The 16670-nt window shown below is 39.3% G+C and overlaps 2 pseudogenes; one reads left to right on the plus strand and one right to left on the minus strand.

The window, feature by feature from the left end:
* Positions 1 to 1778: 1778 nt before the first annotated feature.
* On the minus strand, positions 1779 to 6566 carry LOC118722946 (annotated as a pseudogene).
* Positions 6567 to 7368: 802 nt separating this feature from the next.
* On the plus strand, positions 7369 to 8154 carry LOC118722947 (annotated as a pseudogene).
* Positions 8155 to 16670: the final 8516 nt, after the last annotated feature.

Here is a 16670-nt window from a genome sequence, read left to right on the forward strand (position 1 = left end):
CTAAGAGGCCAGGCTGCTTCAGAGGCATTGGGTGACAGGCCAGCACATGAGGCCTTCTCTAGACTTCAGTCTATGGTCTGAAGTGCCCATTGGGTGGTGATGTATAATAATGTTAACGTACTGTTATATCATCCATCATAGCCCCATCTTCTATCTTCACTGAGCCTTTTAGGTCTACAATTAATTAGTACAGCTTTCCCACCACTGCCCCTGTTGCAACTTGTACCTTCTTTCCTCCTCTCTGATAAACTAAATATTACCTATCTTCTCAGACCACAACCAATATCACTCTCTTAAGTAATGTATCCCAGTAATTCTGGACTATATTTGTGTTTCCCTTTTCTATATCTCTGTAGTTAAAAAAAAATTGTTATTGATGCCAAACATTCTGCAATTTGATGAGAACTGATATCTTGTATTTTTTTTTCTAATTCGTTTATAAAGGCAAATCTTGTGGCCTCAAAAATATCACAAGATTTGTTTTTTGTTTTTTAGAAGAGAGATCTGAGTCTTTGTTTTATATCTCTAGTTATCTATAACTCTGAATTGAACCCCACTGCAAATCTAAATGATCTACTTACATAGCAGCCTAGATATATTTTTAATTGAGAATCACTATTTTATTATACTAATCTGAAAAAGATTAAATAGTTATGTTCAAAATGCTTACTGGGTCCAAGTGGCAAGGCCAAGCAACTGGAGCATGATTCAGAACTCACACAGTTAAAGACACACCTGGACATGATCAAGAGGCATTTCACTGCCAATATGGCGAGTTGGGTGGAGTGGGGCATTCTAAAACAAAGCAGGACAACTCCTACAAGTCAAGGAGCTCACCCACCTTGGGGTGAGGGGTGAGGAATGGCTTATTTTGTGGTGACCACATGTGGGAATAGTTCATCCACCACAGAAGGGTTTTTGTTTTATATAAATACACACACACACACACACACACACACACACACACTAGAGGCCCAGTGCATAAAATTCATGTACGGGGTGTGTGTCTCTCAGCCCAGTCTGCACCCTCTCCAATCTTGGACTCCTCGAGGGATGTCCGACTGCCCATTTAGAGATCGGACCTAAATGGACAGTCGGACATTCCTCTCACAATACAGGACTGCTGGCTCCCAACTGGTCACCTGCCTGCCTGCCTGATTGCCCCTAACCACTTCTGCCTGCCAGCCTGATCACCTCCTAACCACTCCCTGCCAGCCTGATTGATGCCTAACTGCTCCCCTGCCAGCCCTATTGCCCTAACTGCCCTCCCCTGCAGGCCTGGTCCCCCCCAACTGCCCTCCCCTGTTGAACATCTTGTGGCGGCCATCTTGTGTCCACATGGGGTGACCATCTTTGACCATAGGGGGGTGGCCATCTTGTGTTTGGAGTTATGGTCAATTTGCATATTGCCTCTTTATTATATAGGATATATAATAATATAGGATATATAATAATATATATATAGTTGTTGGTAAAAGTAAATGCAACAGGTTAACATTCAGGATTGATTCCAATATTCTGGAGTCAGCTTTTCTGGAGTCAAGGAGGAAATGTTTGTTTGAATCACCTTGCATTCATCTTCCACTGGAATGACTAGAGCCCCCCAGTGAGTTCAATTGACTACAGAATAGCACAGGACTGCTGGGGGAACACAAATACACTATCTTGTCTCTCCTGATTGGCCTTTCCTTAACTTGGCTATTCCCTATCCCCCTACTCTCAAACAGGTAATAAACAAAACACTAGAAAATAACCAGAGTTTTTTTTTTAAGATAAGAGCCTCCCTCAGCTTGGACTGAGGATCCATAATCCAGAGGTACCATACTGACTAGATTGCATGAAGGGAGTTGGTGTAGGAGACAAAATGGCTAAAAGAAAATTGGGAGTCATCAGTCCCCATCTGCAGTTACAGCCTAAAATGCCTACAAATATGGTCAGTGTGACATGTGCACAGGAGAGATGCAGGAGAATGGGACGGGAGGAAGGGTGTCCTGAAGAAAGTCCTCTGTCTGCTTGCCTTCATTTCTTAGCCTTGTTCTGGGCAGCTACAGCCTCCAGGGCTTTAGTGTGGTCTCTTAATCCCCCAGAAACTGCATGGACTTGATGGGCTTCAAGTTCTTGTCCAATTCATAAACAATGGAATACCAGGTGGCATGTTCAGTTCCATATGATAGCTTCTTCAGAAGGACTTTCCATATATTTGAAAATGCCCTGAAAGCTGTTGCCATGGGCTGCAGTCAGTACCTGTTTCCCCTCCTTGATCTGTTTCCCCTCCTTCCCCTTCATTTCAAAAGGGCAGAGCTCTGGCAATAGTGTCCTTCAGACTTTCACAGGAGGGTAGCTGATCTTCAGTGAGGTCTGCACACCTGCGTTCCTTACTGATGCTGTTGTAGAAGGGATAGTTAGGCTCTATCGGTGGTGGTGGAATATCATAAGAGCACCTCCAGATCTTTACCTGAGCCTCACCATGCTTGGCAGAAGTTTCTGCTTTGTTAAGACCAGTCAGGAAAAAAGACTTGGGAAAGAAACCAAGATGGCAGCATAGGTAAACACCTAACTGCAGCCTCACACAACAATTTCAAAAAAATACAATTAAAATACAAAATGGATATTTTCCAGAACTACAGGAAAGTTGACTGACTGGAAATTCTACAGCTAGAAGGAAAGAGAAAACCAGAAGGAAAATCAGAGGAGCTGTAAAATCCTAAGGTACAGACACACAGTGCGCGCCTGGGGAGAGGGCGGAGTCGGAGAGGAGGAGGCGGCTGAGTGCCTGGCTGGCGTTCCCTAGTGGGAAGGATATAAAAGTTCTGGACTGTGCTAAACCCCAATTCTGGGCAAGACCTTGGGGACCCAGGCTCATACAGAGAGATTCTGGGCTGTAAGGTGGAAACTCAAGGGAGTGGCGAAAGGCAGAGCCTGAGAGTCGCGCGCATTGTGCACAGAGGACAGACTGTTGATTATGCTGCTAGATTGCCCTAGTGGGAAGGAGACAAAAGCTCCAGACTGTGCTGAGCCCCAGTTCTGACTGCACTGAACCCTAGTTCTAGACCAGACTCTGGGGACCCAGGCTTATACAGAGGGAATCTGGGCTGTAAGGCAGAAACTCAGGAGAGTGGAGAAAGGCAGAGCCCCAGAGGCACACACGTTGCACGCAGAGGACAGACTGTTGACTGTGCTGCTGGATTGCCCTAGCAGAAAGGAGACAAAAGCTCTGGACTGCACTGAACAGCACTTCCAACCCCATTTACAACTGTACTGAATCCCAGTTTCGGGCTGATTGGGGAAGAGACTAGACTGTCTGGTAATGGGCGAAACTCGAGGACACCTTTCTTTCAGAGGTGCTTGCAGCGAGTAACAAATGACACTGAGGAACACTGAGACTTAGGAACCTCATAGGGCACGCCTGAGAGGAAGCCAAGACTGTAGGCTCCCCCTTGAAACTCTGCCCCATCCAAGCTGAACACAGAGGCTTTAGCAATTTTCCAAGTCTTGTCAAATAAGGCTGTCTCTCGGCAGAGACACAGCTGATCCTCACAACCAATTGGCCTGGAGGTCAGTTCCTTCCAGTGATACCAACAACAAGCGAGACTTAACTACAATAAGGCTGTACACACAGTCCACAAAGGGGTGCACCAAGAGTGTCCACTTCAGGTAACTGAGAGGCTGCCTCACTGAACCATATAGGACACCTTAGCATACAAAGCCACCAGACCAACTCAGGGAAGCAGTGGAAATGCCAAGACAAGGAAACAGATTACAAACAAAAGAAATGGAGGACAAAAAGAGACTGGATATAGAGTTCAAAACCACGCTTATAAGGTTTTTCAAGAATTTCCTAGAAAAGGCCAATAAAATAAATGAGACCTATGAGGAGATGAAAAGGGATCAACTAGAAATAATGAATACATTGTCTGAAATAAAAAAATATATATTATATAGAGTCCTAAAAACAGAACCGAAGATCTCAAGAATCAAGTAAAAGATTTGGAACACAAAGAGCCAGAAGACACTCCTCTGCATAAGCAAGAAGACAAAAGAATCCAGGAAGTTGAAGATAATGTAAGAAACCTCTGGGACAACTTCAAGGGAACCAACATCAGAAATATAGGGGTTCCAGAAGAAGAGAGAAAGCAAGATACTGAAAACATATTGGAAGAAATAGTGACAGAAAACTTCCTCCACCTGGTGAAAGAAATAGACTTACAAATTCAGGAAGTGCACAGAACCCCAAACAAAAGGAATCAAAGAGGACCACACCAAGACACATCATAATTAAAATTCCTAGAGCAAAAGACAAAGAGAGAATATTAAAAGCAGCAAGAGAAAACAGGTAATTACCTATAAAGGAGTACCCATACGATTGTTAGCTGACTTTTCAACAGAAACAATGCAGGCCAAACGGGAATGACAAGAAATATTCAAGGTGATGAATAGCAAGAACCTATAGTAAAAAATACTCTACCCAGCAAAACTATCACTCAGAATCGAATGCCAGATAACGAGCTTCCCAAATAAAAAAAAGCTAAAGGAGTTCATCGCTGCCAAACCAGAATTTATGAATTGCTAAAGGGGGTCCTTTAGGAAGAGGAAGAAAATAAAGATAAAAAATATGAGCAACAAATATGTAACTATCAACAAGTGAATCTAAAAACCAAAGAAATTAAAATATCTGATGAACAGTATTAACTGGTGAATATATTAGAATCAGAGGTATGGAAGTGGAGTGGACAGAAAATTCTTGGGAAAAAAGGGAGTGGGGGGTGCGAGAAGAGACTGAACATAAACTGTGCACCTATGGATGAGGTCAATGGGGGGTTTGGAAAGGGCAGAGGCTGGGGTGGGAACCTGGTGGAAGGGAGCAATGGAGGAAATATTTTTAGGACTCTGTATAATATTTTTTATTTCAGACAATGTATTTTTTTATTTCTAGTTGATCCCTTTTCATCTCCTCATAGATCTCATTTATTTTATTGGCCTTTTCTAGGAAATTCTTGAAAAACCTTATAAGCGTGGTTTTGAACTCTATATCCAGTCGCTTCTTGTCCTCCATTTTTTTTTTGTTTGTGATCTGTTTCCTTTTCTCGGCATTTCCGCTGCTTCCCTGAGTAGGTAGGGTGGCTTTGTGTGCTAAGGTGTCCTATATGGTTTAGTGGGTCAGCCTCCCAGTTATCTGAGGTGGACACTCTTGGTGTACCCCTTTGTGGACTGTGTGTACAGCCTTATTGTAGTTAAGTTCTTGCTTGTTGTTGGTATCACTGGGAAGAACTGACCTCCAGGCCAATTGGTTGTGAGGATCAGCTGTGTCTATGCCAGGAGACAGCCTTATTCGACTAGACTTGGAAAATTGCTAAAGCCTCTGTGCTCAGCTTGGGTGGTGGCCAGTTTCTCTCCCCAGACCCCTTTAGCAGAAAATTATCTCTGTTTCTTATTTTAATCTTAAAATAGATTTTTTTTTTTTTTTTTTTTTTTTTTTTTTTTTTTTTTAGTGCTGCAGCTCACAGTTTTTAAGGCCTAGACTCTGGAGGAAATTTTTTTGTACTAAGTGTTTCAAATTCAGAATGTGTTTTCAGAACATTTTAATTTGGAGTAGCCACATTTTAGATAATCAGCAGCTATGTGTTTCTAGTACCATATTTATTAATCAGCATAGATCTAGACTATAAGCCCCATGAAGATAAAAACTTTGTCTGTTTTGTTCACTGCTTTGCACTCAGCCTGGCACATAGTATGAACTCAAAATATATATATTGAACAGTTTAAGAATATGCACAGCTTAGCACCATACTCAACAGTGAAAATCTAAAAGTTTTTTTTCTCTAAAGAGCAATCTTGCCAGTTTTAAACAACAAAGTACTGGAATTCCTAGCCAGAGCAATTATGCAAGAGAAAGAAATACAAAATACAAATACAAATCACAAAGGAAGAAGTAAAATTTTCCCTGTTAGCAGATGACATTATCTGAATATAGAAAACATTAGGTACTTCCCCCCAAAAACTCTTATAACTAATAACAAATTCACTAAAGTTATAGGATACAAAATAAGCAAAAAGTTATTTGCATTTCTACACAATAACAAACAACCTAAAAATTAGTAATAATAGCATTTATAATAGCAACTAATCATTAGGGATAATATAATTTATAATAGCATCCAAAAGAATAAAGTAATTTTTAAAAATGAACTAAGATGTGGAAGAATTGTACACTGAAAATGACAAAACAGTAAGAAAAGATATAAAGAAATGGAAAGACATCAATGTTTATGGACCAGACAATTTTATCTATAAATGACTTAGATATTTTTTGTTTACCTACATCTTCTTTTCTTTTTTGTTAATCCTTACCTGAGTATACTTTTCCAGTGATTTTTTTTTAATTTTAGAGAGAATGAAAAGGAGGTGTAAGAGAGAGAGAGAGAGAGAGAGAGAGAGAGAGAGAGAGAGAGAGAGAGAGAGAGAGAGAGAAACATCGATGTGAGAAAGACAAATCAATTGGTTACCTCCTGCACATGCCTCCCAACCTCTGTTGAGGGCCGGAGATTGAGCCTACAGCCCAGGTACATGCTCTTGACTGGAATCAAGACAGTCTCTTCAATAAATGGTATTAGGAAAATTGAACAGATGTATGCAAAAAATGAAACTAGATCACCAATTTACACCATACATAAGAATAAACTCAAAATAAATAAAAGACTTAAATGTAAATCATGAAACCATACAAATCCTAGAAGAAACCATAGGCAGCCAAATATCAGATATCTCACATATCTGGATTTTCACTGATATAATACCTAGGGCAAAATAAATAAAGAAAAAATAAACAAATGGGACTATATCAAACTGAAAGCGTCTGCACAGAAAAAGAAACCAGCTTTAAAATGAAAAGGGACCCCACTGTATGGGAGAGCATATTTGCCAATGATACATCTGATAAGGGGTTAATTTCCAAAATATATAAAGTACACCTACAACTCAACAAAAGAAAGACAAACAATCCAATTTAAAAAAATGGGCAGAAGGTCTGAATAAACACATCTCTAAAGAGGACGTAGAAATGGCCAAAAGATATATGAAATAATACTCAATGTCAATAATCATCAAAGGGATCCAAATTAAAACAATGAGTTACCACCTCACACTTGTCAGAATAAATCAACAAACAACCCATGCTGGGGAGGATGTGGAGAAAAGCGGGGTTTAAATACTTGTCTAGAAGAGTGAGAGAAGGAAGGGACTAAGGAGATGTAGTTGACTTTCTAGGCAGTGCCAAGAACTTGTATGAGAAACTATATGTCACAAATTTAAAGTGAAACCTCCTTTCTGGCTTTAAGCAGCACCAAAGTGGTTGGCAATAGTAACTGGATTATGAAAGGCAGCAAAAAGGGAGCCAAGAAAAAAGTAGTTGATCTATTTTCTAAGAAAGATTGGCAAGATGTGGAAGCACCAGCTATGTTCAATATACAAAATATTGGAAAAACACTAGTCATGAGGACTCCAGGAGACAAAATCATATCTGATGATTTTGCTAATGTTTTTGCAGTGAGCTTAGCTGATCTGCAGAATGATGAAGTTGCATTTAGAAAATTTAAGCTAATTGCTGAGGATATTCAGAGTATAAACTGCCTGACTAATTTCTATGTCATGAATTTTATCTGTGACAAAATGTGCTTCATGGTTTAAAAAACAAAACAAAACAAAAAAGGCAGACCATAACTGAAGCTCAAGTTGATGTCAAGACTACCAATGTTTACTTGCTTCATCTATTCTGTGTTGATTTCACTAAAACATTTCAACAATCAATTCAGAAAACCTCTTATATTCAGCATCAATAGGCTCACCAAATCTGGAAGAAGGTAATGGAAATCATGACCTGAGAAGTGAAAACAAATAAATGACTTGAAAGAAGTGACCAATAGGTTGATTCCAGGTAGCATTGAAAAACATATTTAAAAAGTTTGTCAATCTATTTATATGCTCCATGCTGTCTTTGTTAGAGAAGTCAAAGTGCTGAAGAAGCCCAAGTTTGAGTTGGGGAAACTCCTGGAGCTTCATGGTGAAGGTAGCTGTTCCGGAAAAGCAACTGGGGATGAGATAGGTGCTAAAGTTGAATGAGCTGATGGGCATGAGCCCCCAGTCCATGAATCTGTTTAAAATTCTGACTTTTAATGATGACAAATAAAAAATCCTGTTTGTGAAAAATAAACAAATAAACAAACAAAAAAACAAATACATAAATAAAGTGAGATCTATCAACACAGTTGAGTGTTTGGGTTTCCCAATCATCATAGAGGTACAAGTGTGGAGTAAGCAGAAAGTTGCATTGATCAGAATTAGAGATTTTTCTCAGATGAGTAGATGGGGCAAGCATGTGAGGAGGAACCAAGGAAAGGTTACACTGATGGATCATGACCTCTAAGCTAAATAAAGAGGGAAGGAAAGACCTGCATGGAGGGAAGGGCAGTGTACAATGGTAGGCATACCAAATATGTTTGATCCTTAGACATCTAAATCCAGCAATACAAAATAGACAAGTCTCTCAAAAGAGACTTATTGAAATATCCTTCACACGAATTTACATGGTAATATTAAAAATTATGAATAAGAATACCTTTATACATTCTTTATTATAGAAGACAATTGAATGTGTTATTGCTGCGGGGAAAAAAAGAGCAGTAGTCTTTTCATGACTAAATGTTTCAATGCTTAAAAATATCCCACAGTCAATATTTAATCAAGTTGCCATGCTCATTTGACAGATGGTGTGATATAAGTGTCATTATATAGAATGAAGAATTAATAAACCCCTGTAAAGGAAACATGGGAATTTGAAAATTATCTATCTATCTATCTATCTATCTATCCCCTCTGATAATAAAAATCATAAACAGAAGAAATTAAATATATTGAGGATAAGTCACTAGAAATATCCTTGTGTTAGAAAGGAGCTTATACAGAATGCAGAAGACTTCTGTGGCTGAAATCTTGAATACAATAAAAATATTTCATACATAGTAGACATAAAGTATGTTTTTCAAGGAATTAAATGAATAAGTAAATAAGTAATGATTAGTAACTTCTCCAAAATGACATTTGTATGTCATATTAAAATCTTTCCCATTTACCTTCCCCTGTAGATTCAATTTCTGCATGGTAATTGGCAATGGTAGAATGGCTGTTCATATACCACAATTACCCAGCAAGGCAATACTTGCAGTCCACTAGACTGACAATCTTCTTTCTCACCATGTGCTTTTGCAAATATGATTCTTTCAGTTTGAAAATTGTTTGAAACAAACCTCCTATAGTCATTCCCATGACCTCTCACCCACAACCTTCTATCCATCTAGAAATTCCTTTTTTCAGCGGCAATTCAAGCATCATCTCTTTTGGGAAGCCTTTCCAACTCTGTCTTAGTCTGCTTTAGCCTCAATCTTTGTACCTCTTCAGATTTACTGGAACTCCTTTACTTGGCAGGCCTCAGTCACTTCCCCTTCCTCAGTGGAGAGCCCTTCCTCTACTATTGCCACAACTTCTAACCCCGCTATCTTTTTCCATCTTGTCCAGATGAAGGCTGGGCGCTGGCATGCCTCTGGCACACCTACCTATAAAAACCCTGGTGCCCAGGCCCGACCCACTGTGCCCATGAGTTTCAGCTGCCCTGCCCACTCTCAGAGTCAGATAAAGCACCATGCAGTGAGGTCTGGGTTCTGACACCCCAAGTCTTGTGGCCAGGTCATATAATCTAGAAATTTAAGAGGATTTCTTTTATTATTTATTTAAATTTATTTATAGTATATTATCCTTTAAAATATTTTTTAAAAATTAAAGCATTTTAAAATTTAATTTTAATTTTAATATAATTTCATTGATTTTTATAGAGAAAAGAAGAAAGAGGGAGAGGGAGAAACAATGATATGAAAGAGAAGCATCAATCACTTGCCTCCCATACTGGGAACTGAACCCACAACCCAGGCATGTGATATGACGAGGAAACAAACTGGTGACCTTTCAATGTGCAGGATGATGCTCAACCAACTGAGCCACACCAGCCAGGTCATAATCCTTTTACAATATGAACTTTGACCAGTGACAGCCAGGAAGACTTCCATCTCTTCCTTCTGGTGCCACAACCTCATTTAGACACTTCTAAAGCACAGAGGAGGCTTCTATACAGTTATTTGTATATGTCTAGCATGACAATGACATTAACTGAGTTTTATTATAAATGTATCATTTTTGTTTTCTATTTTTTCTTTTCTGTATGCTCAATAATGTGTTAACAAAGGACAATTGGCCCAGGTTCTGATTTTTATGACAGTGTTTATCCTCCAAAGTCTCATAACAAAAAAAAGGCATTTCCTAACTTCCAATAACCTGTATTGTGATGGTGGTTTACTTTTAGAGAAATTCTTAAAAGCAGAGACTTTCTTTCCCCTAAATAGTCTCATTACCTAACACCATGTTTGGAATATTGTAGGTGATTTAGTAAATAATTGTTAATTAATTAATGGGTTTAATTTCAAACCAAGTATAATATTTAAAAGAATAAATTTTCTTAGACATTTTTGTTTTAACTCCTTATTTATAGAGGTACAAACCTGAGGCCAAGAGAAATCAAGAAACTTTTTCAAGGTCATGTGTAGTTGAGTAGCATGACTAGAACCCACATATTGGTTTCCTGATCATGCAGCACTATTCTCTTATTTGAAATTGATTTCTTTCATTTATGTGAGAGCAAAACTATACCAGGACCAATCTGAGAATCCTATGTTTCTCCAAACCATTTTAAGACCCTAGATTAAAATATTAAATTGGTTAACATTAAGAATTATTGCTTTTGTCCCCACTCTCCTATAAAGTTTCTGTTGAATTTTTTCCTGGATGTCTCCAGATGGCATCTCACATGTATTTGCAAACTCAATCCCACCAGCTCCCATGGGTCACCTGTCATTTCTTTCCTTTTCTTTTTTAGTGTTTAGAGTGATGACCACAGTGAGGCTTAGCATGCCTGCAGAGAGTTTCAAGTGGCTCCTCCTGCTACTGCATATGCCACCAGCACTGACAGCTAATGCCCATTGAGGGCCCTGATTTCTTCCTCAGGACACCTGTACTCCAGTCAACTCATTTCTCAAGAGCCAATGTGTAGAATCATGCTCCTATTAGTAATTTGATTTGGAAAAAGTCTTCTGCACCTCCTCAACTGTAACACCAAATTCTGGATATTGGAAAAAAGAGTATTGCTGTATTGGAGTAAAGCAAAATCACTTTTTTATTCATTCTTTTTTTAAAAAAAAAATACATATTTTTATTTATGTCAGAGAGGATGGGAGTGGGAGGGAGAGATAGAAACATTAATAATGACAGGAAACCAAGATAGCTGCATAGGTAAATGCCTAAATGCAGCCTCACACAACCATTTCAAAAAATACAACTAAAATATTAAGTGGACATTATCCAGAACTACAGGAAAGTTGACTGACTGGAAATTCTACAACTAGAAGGAAAGAGAAAACCAGAAGGAAAATCAGAGGAACTATAAAAGCCTAAGGTATGGAGATACTATGTGCACGTGGGGAGAGGACGGAGCCGGAGAGGAGAGGTGGCTGAGTGCCTGGTTGGTGTTCCCAAGTGGGAAGGAGATAAAAACTCTGGACTGTGCTGAACATCAGTTCCGACTGCATTGAACCCCAGTTCTGGGTGAGACCCTGGGATCCCAGGCTCATACAGATGGATTCTAGGCTGTAAGGTGGAAACTCAGGGGAGCAGCAAAAGGCAGAGCCCGAGAGTTGCGCACATTGTGCGCAGAGGAGGGACTATTGATTGTGCCACTAGATTGCCCTAGAGGGAAGGAGACAAAAACTCTGGACTGTGCTGAGCTCCAGCTCCAACTGCACTAAACCCCAGTTCTAGAGCAGACCCTGGGAACCCAAGCTCATATGGAGGTATTCTGGGCTGTAAGGCAGAAACTCAGGGGAGCGGCAAAAGGCAGAGCCCTGGAGTCGCTCACATTGCATGCAGAGGACTGACTGTTGACTGTGCCGCTGGATTGCCCTAGAGGGAAAGAGATAAAAGCTCCGGACTGCACTGAACCTCACTTCCAACTGCACTGAACCCCAGTTCCAGGCTCATTGGGGAAGAGACTAGACTGTCTGGTAATGGGCGAAACTCGAGGACACCTTTCTTTAAGAGGTGCTTGCAGCGAATAACAAATGACACTGAGGAACACTGAGACTCAGGAACCTCATAGGGCAGGCTGAGAGGAAGCCAAGGATATAGGCTCCACCTTGAAACTCTGCCCCATCCAAGCTGAGCACAGAGGCTTTTGAATAAGGCTGTCTCCCTGCATAGACACAGCTGATCCTCACAGTCATTTGGCCTGGAGGTCACTTCCTCCCAGTAAAACCAACAACAATTAAGACTTAACTACAAAAGACTATACACACAGTCCACAAAGGGGTGCACCAAGAGTTTCCACCTCAGATAACTGGGAGGCTGACCCACTGAATGATATAGGACACCTTAACACACAAAGCCACCCTACCAACTCAGGGAAGCAGCAAAAATGCCAAGACAAGGAAACAGTCACAAACAAAAGAAATGGAGGACAAAAAGAGACTGGATATAGAGTTCAAAACCACGCTTTTAAGGTTTTTCAAGAATTTCCTAGAAAAAGGCCAATAAAATAAATGAGACCTATGAGGAGATGAAAAGGGATCAACTAGAAATAATGAATACATTATCTGAAATAAAAAAAAATATTATACAGAGTCCTAAAAACAGAATGGAAGATTGCAAGAATCAAGTCAAAGATTTGGAACACAAAGAGCCAGAAGACAATCCTCCACAGAAGCAAGAAGACAAAGAATCCAAAAAGTTGAAGACAGTGTAAGAAACCTCTGGGACTACTTTAAGCGAACCAAAATCAGAATTAAGGGGGTCCCAGAAGATGAGAGAGAGCAAGATACCAAAAACATATTGAATGAAATAGTGACAGAAAACTTCCCCCACTTGGTGAAAGAAATAGACTTACAAGTCCAGGAAGTGCACAGAACCCCAAACAAAAGGAATCCAAAGAGGACCACACCAAGACACATCATAATTAAAATTCCAAGAGCAAAAGACAAAGAGAGAATATTAAAAGCAGCAAGAGAAAAGCAGGTAGTTACCTATAAAGGAGCACCTATACGATTGTCAGCTGATTTCTCAACAGAAACCATGCAGATGGGGGTGAATAGCAAGAATCTACAGCCAAAAATAGTATACCCAGCAAAGCTATCACTCAGAATCAAAGGCCAGATAAAGAGCTTCACAAATAAAAAAAAAGCTAAAGGAGTTCATTACCACCAAACCAGAATTATATGAATTGCTGAAGGGGGTTCTTTAGGAAGAGGAAGAAGATTAAGATAAAAATTATGATCAACAAATATGTAACTATAAACAAGTGAATCTAAAAACCAAGGGAATTAAAAAACCTGATGAACAATATTAACTGTTGAATATAATAGAATCAGAGGTATGGAAGGGGAGTGGACTGACGATTCTCGGGGAAAAGAGGAGTGGGGGTGGATGTGGGAAGAGACTGAACATAAACTGTGCACCTATGGATGAGGACCATGGGGGGTGGGGAAAGGGCAGAGGGTTGGGTGGGAACCTGGTGGAGGGGAAAAAAATGAGGAACTTTTGTAACAATATGAACAATAAAGATTTATTTAATAAAAATTAATAATGAAAGAATTATGAATCAGCTGCCTCCTGCATGGCCCATACTGGGGATCAAGCCCACAACCCAGGCATGTGCCCTGACCAGGAATTGAACCTCCTATTTCATAAGTGGATGCTCAAACTATGAAAAACACTGTTCAGGATGTTTATTCATTCTTAGTCACAGCTTAAATCTCAGAGATGAGTTTCCAGCATTGGTTCAAGGCAACTGGACAATCTGACCAAGAGTCATCATTATGAACTAGAGAAGCATTCCAAGTCCCTACCCCACCACAATGTGTTCTCCTAAATACCCAATGTCCTAGTATAGTGGTTGGCAAACTCATTAGTCAACAGAGCCAAATATCAACAGTACAACGATTGGAATTTCTTTTGAGAGCCGAAAACTGATTTCTGCACGAGGGCCACGAAGTTTCAATCACACGGTACATGCACACCCCCACGTGGTATTTTGTGGAAGAGCCACATTCAAGGGGCCAAAGAGCCACATGTGGCTCACAAGCCGCAGTTTGCTGACTACTGTCCTAGTACAAGGGTCAGCACATGGCCTGTTTTTCTTTGACCATTGAGCTAAGAATGATTTTTACACTTTTAAAAGGTTTAAAACACACACACCTCAGAGAAGTGTATGCTACAGAAACCCACGTGACACACAAAGCCTAAAATATTTATTCTTTGTCCCTTACAAAAAGAGTGTGTACTCTTGTCTTCGAGGGAAAACAAAATGCAATATTAGAAATGGGAAATACAGCAATGCACAATATGAACTATGTAATTGTAAACTATAAATCAGTCCCATTTGTTCCACAACTATATTAAAATCCTGAATTTTTCATCTTGATGGGAACCAAAAGCATAGAAAAATGAGTCTCATCTGATGATGGTTTGTCCCTGACCCACCAGATGATGGCTCTGCCTCCAGGTGTTATGACCTTGTGCAGCTTGTGCTCTTAGTGCCCGACCTGGCATTTGAGGGAGACTCCATCCTCTCTCCTTCCGTCCTGTTATTCTTGAACCAAAGCTAGCATTTTGTGTAGGTCTTCCCTTAGGATGAGGAACCCCCTCCTCCCAGAAGAGAGGTCCTCAAGCTTTTCTGCAGATATAATTTGGGGGATCTTGGGCCACGGATTCTTCAGCTCTGCCAAGAGAGGAATGAATCTAAAGTCAAACACAGTTAAGACTGAAACCGCATCCCCTGCTCTTGATTTGGTTTAGACTAGGTATAAATATTTGCCTCCACTTTGCTACAATTTTTCCCCCAAGCCTGACCTAAATGTAAAATTTAATAAAAACTTATTGAAAATAGAGGATAGTTATATTTCATTTATATTTCCTTTGCCTTTGAAATTTAAATTTTCTGCCCTTTTTGGCTGATTGTTTGCTAGCTCATCATTGATAGATAAAGGTTCCATATGCCAAGAAACATTCTAGGGTGCCAGAAATAAGAAAAACAAAATCCTGGCCATGTGTTATTGGTTTATTTGCTCATTTGAGCTTACCACTCCATGTCTGTTTTCCAAGTGTCAATTAAAAATAGCCACTAAGTAATGTCTTGTTTTAGGCTTAGGAGAAGAAATGGTTTCAACATTAATACAATGAACACCTCTTAGCTTATTAATGTTAGATGACAACAATGCCACACACGGGTTTAATTTTACCCATGTGTTTATTTTTTCTTTTTGCTTTTTTATAAGTGGATAGAGATGAAGAGTTTCTATAAAAAGTGGCACCAGTCTGTTGCTAGAAAATTTCTTGCCCCTCTTCGGTGTGATATTTATTAGTAATTAGCGAATTTCTTCTCTGAGCCTCAATTTCTTTTCTAGCAAAACCTCTTTATTCCTTTTGGAAGACATTTGAGTACAACATGATATCATGCCTATACTTTTGTGTTTCTTGGAAGAGAGGTTCTTTGTAGCTTTTTTAGAAAAATTTTTTTTTTTTAAGGACTGTTGATTCACATGAGATGGTACTGGAGCTGACTGAGAATGCAGACTGGGAAGGTGGACTTGCCTGGGTGGTTTGTTGATGATCACACACAACCCAAAGTCGTGGATTCTTTGCTTTTAGGCTCAGACATCTCTTTAGTTGTTCTTTAACTGTGACCCCATCTTAAATCCTAGGTGAATGATGAGGTTGGATTTGATAGAACTTTAATACTGTACATTTGGAATAAAAACATCTCACAACAGTAGCTGTATCTTTCAACTTTCTGGAGACCTACTTTTTACTCTTCTCCTTCTTGTCTTCTTGTGGAGCTATTCTTATTTAAGTACAATCGGACCTAAATCAAACAAAAAGGCATCAAATTGATAGGATGTTTTAAAAAAATAAGCAAGCAAACAAAAACAATAGTAGATGTTTTCTTAGATTAACCAGTGTTTATGTTTATTGTGTAAACTATCTCACCTAATGTTCTTGGCTCGGGGAGTAATCGCTATTCTCCGCTATCCTGCTATACTCTCTCCAGGTGAGTTGTATGTGAAACTAATTGTATTAAACTAGTTGTATTTGTTATTTCAATGATCAAACTTAACCAGTTTTTGCAAAAAACGTATTAAAATATAAGTTTGAGAGAAAATTATTTTTCCTGATAAAATCTATGAATATTCAGGAAAGGAATATAAAAATAAACCTCAACAATAATTACTGGTTGATTAGATGTGGGCAAGTAGCTATAAAAAATTGGGGTGAAGTAATAAAAATCTGAAATAATTTTGTACTCAATTATCTGAAAAAAAAAATCTTCAAGTTCTTGTTCCATTAAAAAACAACACTAGGCAGTCCTTCCAAGATGGCTGACAGGTAAACACCTAGCCGCAACCGCACTCAACAATTTCAATAAAATACAACTAAAATATAAAATGGACATTACCCAGAACTACAGGAAAGTCGACTGACTGGAAATTCTACAATGAGAAGCAATGAGAAAACCAGAAGGAAGCGCA

This window comes from Pipistrellus kuhlii, unplaced genomic scaffold (genome assembly GCF_014108245.1).
Source record: "Pipistrellus kuhlii isolate mPipKuh1 unplaced genomic scaffold, mPipKuh1.p scaffold_m20_p_2, whole genome shotgun sequence".
NCBI classification, from domain to species: domain Eukaryota; kingdom Metazoa; phylum Chordata; class Mammalia; order Chiroptera; family Vespertilionidae; genus Pipistrellus; species Pipistrellus kuhlii.